The sequence below is a fragment of the Triticum dicoccoides genome, chromosome 2A, assembly GCF_002162155.2.
Source record: "Triticum dicoccoides isolate Atlit2015 ecotype Zavitan chromosome 2A, WEW_v2.0, whole genome shotgun sequence".
Classification (NCBI taxonomy): domain Eukaryota; kingdom Viridiplantae; phylum Streptophyta; class Magnoliopsida; order Poales; family Poaceae; genus Triticum; species Triticum dicoccoides.
The window spans coordinates 188,184,071-188,190,938 of NC_041382.1; positions in this window are offsets into that span (position 1 = coordinate 188,184,071).

Here is a 6,868-nt window from a genome sequence, read left to right on the forward strand (position 1 = left end):
GTGCGAGGGGAAGATCGACCTGCCACCGGTCGCCTCCGGTGCGCGGCCAGTCAGGCGGCGGGGTGGCTGCCGCCGGTGGCGAGCGAGGCGAAGCCATGGGGCGATGCAGCAGATGTTTGGCATTGGCGTGCGGGAGACCCTTTTTCTTTCAAATGACGAATATTTCACCTAGGGAATGATTGCGGGTTAATTTCTATAATGCACAGGGACCTTTATATAAAAACGCCGCGACGGTGAACCCGGAGACCCAATCCGTGCTTTATTATTAGGGAGAGACTAGTACAAATGCCCGTGCGTTGCACCGGGCGATAAAAGTGGTAGAACCTGCTTGAAGGTTCATTTTTTGCCCCATTTTATATCCAATTTTAATAAATGTTGAACGTGGAAATTTCCTTTTTTTAATAAAACTTTAATATTTCATTTAAAATGTAACACCTATTGAAGAATAGTTAACATTTTTATAAAAATTAGAACATACTTTATAAAATAAAAGAGAAATTAAAGAATGTATTTCTGTTGTATATTTAAATGGTTTTTATAGTCAAATGTGTTTTTTGGGGGATAATTTTTAAAAATAACATGTTCTATAAAAAAATTAAACTATTTTTTGTGTTAACTTTTTGGGCATTTTTGTTTGGCAATTTTTACAGATAGTTGGTTGTTTGGTTGGGAAGTTTTTTTTAACTATCTGGGCTTGCCAATAGTTCACGTATACAGAAGGACCCATGAACTCATCTTGTACTATTGTGATCCCTAAAAAAACTAGATCTTCTTACTGCTGCACCATGAGGGCTCTTCTTTATCTTTCCACACCCTCCCGTACTCCCTTGTGCGCCGCCCCTGCACTCTGTCCGCCATCTCCTCAAGGCGACCAAAGCCTCGACGCAGGCGAGTGTAACTACGCCATTTCCCTCTCATCCTCTGGCACGGGCAGCGCGTCGTCTCTATCGCTGCCGCCGCCGTAAAAATGTCCGTGCGTTGCACCGGGCGAAAAATATCTCAACGTCTTCGTATTAAAAGAACGCCGTGCACCCTTGTACTAAGAACACTACACAACAGTGGTTGATTCAATCTCTAAAACCTAGCTACCAAATCTACCTAGTTGATCTTGTTTATTGATTCAACAGCAGGTAGTTGTAGCTTAATTTTCATTCGGTCTCAATGGATTAATTCAGGCAGTATTTTCTATGTAAAATGAAGCTATACATCATTACAATAAAGGTTCTGTTATTTCTCTTATAAAATTAAAATGAAGCATTACTGTATGTCTAAGAAAATACTCCCTCCGTTCCTAAATATTTGTCTTTCTAGAGATTTCAACAAGTGACTACATACAGAGCAAAATGAGTGAATCTACACTCTAAAATATGTCTATATACATTCGTATGTGGTAGTCCATTTGAATCTCTAAAAAGACAAATATTTAGGAACGGAGAAGTATTTACATGCAGCTATAAAAGGTTTTGGTGCTTCCGAAGTGAAAACTTTATTGTGTACATGTATTTGAAAACAGGGGAAACATAAGTTTCTTGTGAGAATTAGCACAGGCATTTGCTTGGCAACTTGAACAAAGCTCAGGCTTTGCATATTAAGTTGCACCAATGGTACTAAATATTATAAAATAGAATGCCGAAGGAAATAGTACCTAGGCACCGAATTAAAATGAGTTAGCAGATCACCCATGAGAATAGACCAAGGTAGGTCATGGAAGGCAATGCATTGGGTATTATTGACCTTCTGAAACTCTAGTAAATATATGCTAAATGTCAAAGTAATTTGCTTGCTCCTGACTCCTGCGAAGATAAAGGTGACATAAGACCGATTACCCTGCAATATTAAAATCAAGACTCATAGGTCCCAGCAAATTACGATGCTAGAAGAAAGGAAAAACTAAAACTCAAAAGCAACTGAAATTAGAATGCAGGGACATATGATGTTCATGGATACCTCTTGTGGTCTGTCTCCCCACATCGAGGATACGTAGTAGTAAACAATCTTAAGAAGGGCTTCATTTTTTGCCATAATAAGGCATCCCTTGGTGAGCCTCGCCTTTCCATCGGTAGGTTGGCAGAGCATAGTTTGGCAGCTGGAGCATGCCACCAAAGTCTGATAGTGGCTGAACACACTGTAATAGAAAAATAGTAAGTTGGATTTTCACATTAGTAACAATAAAATGTTATGTTGTCTAGAAAGTGTGAAGCAACACCAATGATCACATCCTAAAGTAGTCCTCAAAAATCAAGAGTGCACATCTACGTTCATAGTCATAGGTGTAGTAGAATTTTTTCATTGAATTAACATGATGTTGCCAAAAGATGTTAATCAGCCATGTGACCACGTCTCTGCAGCATACATGTATATACTTAGTGAGCGTAATAGACTGAGTCCAATAGGCATGAGACACTGCACCAATTCTCTCTTTTTTCTTCCGGGGAAACTACACTAACTCTAAATTGAACTCTTTGAACTTCATCTTTCTTTCACAGCAAAGCCCCATAAGATAAAGAAGAATTAGCCAAACATACAAAAAGTCCGTAAATATATTAGTTAGATGAGAATAAACAGATGAAGCAGCAATGATCAATAATAAACACTTGGGTGGGGAATGAATTGCTCCTGCTGAATTCGCTGAGGTGCAGCACCGTGACTTTGCAACAGCAGCCCACATGGAGGCGATCTGCGGCAATGCTGGTCATATTGGCCAGTGTCAGCCTCTGCTCGACTACTCCTGCAAGGATGTCCTGCTGAACCCCCAGACTCCTTGCTGGCCCACGCCACCTTCATGCCTGATAAAACCTATCATAAAACATACATTAGTGATCCTAAAAGATTACCAAGAGATGCTAATTGGAGTGCCGTAATGCCGACAGCCGCCGACCCAAGACGTGTAGAGGCACTTTTTATGTTTTTTCACACAGAATAAAATCCAGTAAAATAGTGCTTAAATAACACCTTTTTTGCATGAGAGCCTTGTATGTAGTTCTATGACAATTAAATAGTGTCCGTTGCATCGGGGGAATACGTGCAAGTATCCATGCACCATGCTATTGAAAAACACACTTCAAATCACCGATGGAGATGTTCCTAGTTGCCGCACTTGGAAGCTTAATCCTCTCGCTCCTTCTTTCGCTTCTACGCTCGTGCTTTTTGCAAGTTCGTACGTCCTCAGCCAAGGAGCCGAAACATGGTTAGTTCTCTCATATGTTTTGAACTTTTACTGAATTCAATAATCTAAATCTTATAACATTTATTGATGACAGGAGAAACTGAAATTTTCTTAGTCCGTACGTTCAGGAAAGCAATTAAAGTGAAATGTAACATTCCAACTATACAAGATCACTTAAAGTGGTGCAAATACTCCTAGATATGATTGTGATCCAATAAATTGATTTTGATTCTTATATTATGCCATGGGAAAAGTGCATAAATCCTGGCAATGAAGCAAAAAATAATAGAGTTTACACTGAAGATTATCAACAAAGATTAACTCTTAAATAGATTTAATCAATGATGAATAAATGGTTCTCTTTTCTTTTTTATTAGAGGGTTCACTACAAAGAAATTTATTTTCTGTTGGAATCTTTCCAACATTGTTAGCGACAATCATCACACTTTTTAAGAAAAGTAGACTAAAGTAATGAGACAACATGTAGTTGCATGTACAGCGTATTCTATCAAGCTTACAGTGTCAAGGAAAAATGATAACTGTTCTTTGTTGGTTTTAAGTAACAGCGGGACTTGAAGTTTCAAAAACATTACAGCAATGTAACACTACTTCAGTGCTTTCAACCCTATCAAGGCACGCAGCCTGTTCTATATGAAGAGGTTTTGCCTCATGCCTCATCACATTGGGAAGAAGAAAACCTTATCATATTTAGCTGGTAGTATTTTGAAAAAGGTACAACATTAGAGATTCACTCTCAAGTAAATTTCAATTTGCATAGACAGACCTGACAATACAACTCAAAAGCCTTCAGGGCGTCAACAACATTCTTGAGGTTTCCATAGTTACTACCAAGTGAAGCCAACTTTAGGATCTGTCTTTCCTGAAGGTTCATGTCAGTCAGATGGATACATTTCACTTATTAAACACAAATATTTGTGCACACTTCAGATTAAGCAAACATACAGCTTCAGGACCGCAAGCTACTTTGCCAAGGTAAGGCTAATCTCCTGCAAGACTGCAACCTCCCACACTTTGACGTCCTCCTTAACAACTCATGCCATGAATTTAGCAACACCATTCAGTAGTTCATCGCTGAATACAAATTAGGGAGACTGAATCTCGCCACCTGAACAATAAATTTATTTACCTCTGTTTTTCGCACTGAGCAGCAGTTGCACAAACTCTTTCTCCTTCCTAATCGACTCCCCGTCTCCATCGTCGCCGCCTTGTCCTTCCATCTAACAACCTGAACCAAGAACCTCCAGTAAGCCATCTGATTTGGTTTTGTCATTTGCTAGCAAATCTAAATTTTTTTCTACCTCGTCATTTGCAATGCTTGGTGGTGTTTTTTGTCTAAATCATCTTTGAAACTACATTACAACAAATTGTGCTTGCAACTCCACACAATCAACCCGCTCCGGATAATTTAGATAATTGTGCCATGATTTATGTAGATTGATTGCCTTTTCAAATCAAATTGTTCCTTTCAGTCAATTATTCCTGAATGTAGTGGTCACAAAAATTTATCTACTGCTTCTGAGTTCAGGAGGGGAGAAGTAGAGATATATTATCCTCAAAACTCTAAGCAAAACTGCAGCACAGGAGCTCCCGGCGAAATCCTGGAGCCGCAACAGGGACACCGGACACCCATACAGTGGCCTGGCACCGGTGGTAGGAGAGCACACACACACCAACTCAGACCTGGCCTGCAAGACCATGCCCCTTCCCGACCTCCGCGTGTACTCCTACTCCGTCAACGATGGTGACTACCAGAGACCAGCGCTGGGGGGCGTGGGGCTGACGGCGACCTTGTGCGCTGGGGGGTCGGGGGGCTAACGGCGACCTTGTGCCCGGGGAGGGCGGCAGGCACCCGGGGACGCCACGACCACTGCTCCAGCACCCCTCCTGCTCTTCCCAGAGCAAGTACCAGCGCGAGGAGGGCCCAGCCCACCGGCAAGAGGCTCGTGGTGTGACACGGGGACGGGACATCAGGCTGTAGAGGGGCGGTGGTGGATCCGCAGCGGCGAGCGAGGGTGGGGCGACGGCGGGCTGCAGCGGGGGCGGGGCAGGGCGGGGGCGGCGGCGGCAAATAACGTGGAGAAGGAGAAGACAGAGGAACTCGCTTCGCTCGGGAGAAAGGCGCAGCGCTCGGGCCCGAAACGTTTTTTTTTCACTTACGTTCGGGCTATTGAGGATTGCGGGTTGATTCTTAAAAAGCTCAGGGACAATTTTGCAAACATGCTGCGACGGTGAACCCGGAGACCCAATCTGTGCTTTATTATTAGGGAGAGACTAGCACAAATGCCCGTGCGTTGTAACGGGAGGCTACAAAACTTATCTCCAAGCATGCGAGCTGCAAGCCCAAGAGCCTCCAGCACCCTGATCGCAGTGGACCGGCATTGAAAATTCGCGCGATAGGTGAGGAAGAAAGGATGTGGCATCCACGTGTAGTGGGTCATCGACGGCTAAATCTCTACTATGAAATTTAAAAAGAAAACTAATATGTGATTGTGTTATTTCTAGTTCAGTCCATAAACTAATTTGGGTTTAATCTATCAAACTAAACCAATGATTAATTTTATGGAACAAATTCAGATAGAAGACGTTACATCTCAACAATTTGGGGTTTAATATATCAACAGAATAAATGTCAGCAATTTGGGGTTTAATATATCAACAGAATAAATGCTTTATCCTCCAAATTTATATGTAGTAAGAGAATACCTATTGGATAACAGAATAGAAGGAGAAATAATCAACAGTGATGGTGAACAGTAACATAAGGAGCCTAGGGATGTGCATGTGAAAAACGGTGCAAACATGGTGATAACTGCATTGCCATTATCGCCAAGCAAAAGCAACTAGGGCAACAACCCATATTATAAACCCAAATATACCTGTGTGTTCCAATGGGAGAAGGGGAAAAAAAATCCTCATACGCACCATCCCCACAATCATGCTCACTATCTGAAGTATATCAAATATAATCAAGAAGTAGACATTAATTAATGCTAACAGACAGAACAAAGTAGATCGCTATGCATGATACACATGATATCCGGTTGTATATATACAACCCTCAAATTTGAAATGTTAAAATGATTTTGAAACTCAAACAGTTTGACCATTGATCATATCAACTAATCCGCACAAAGAGTTTTACAGAAAGGCAATTAGCTATCACAAGAAAAATTGAAGGGCAAATCTCTGAAAAGAAAATACGTTAAACAGTACATCAAGAATATGATTATGAAACAAAAAAACTTCCGTACTATATACCTTATCAAATCAGGTGACAAAGGAACCCCTCCATATTAATATATTTTATTATACACCAAGATCTCCTATGTCACCTTTTAACCTCCCTTCCCCTCTCATCGACAGTGGTCGTCGTGTCCAAGACAATGCACGCGAGCAACACAGATACTGATAAAACTAAGCAGAGTGTGTTTTTCCACATAACTTCATTCCAAAAATAATAAATAGCTCACAGGTAATTCATAGTGCATACCATCAAATTTTACAACCTTCAATATTATGTAACTTTTTTGTGGCTAACAAAATCACTTTGATATTATTTTTAAAACTACATCCTTTTGGTCTACGGATGTATACAATTGAAAACATTAAGAACTTATGGACATTTTTAAAATAAAGAATTAATGTTTGCATGATTTAAAAATTATATTTATATAACACATA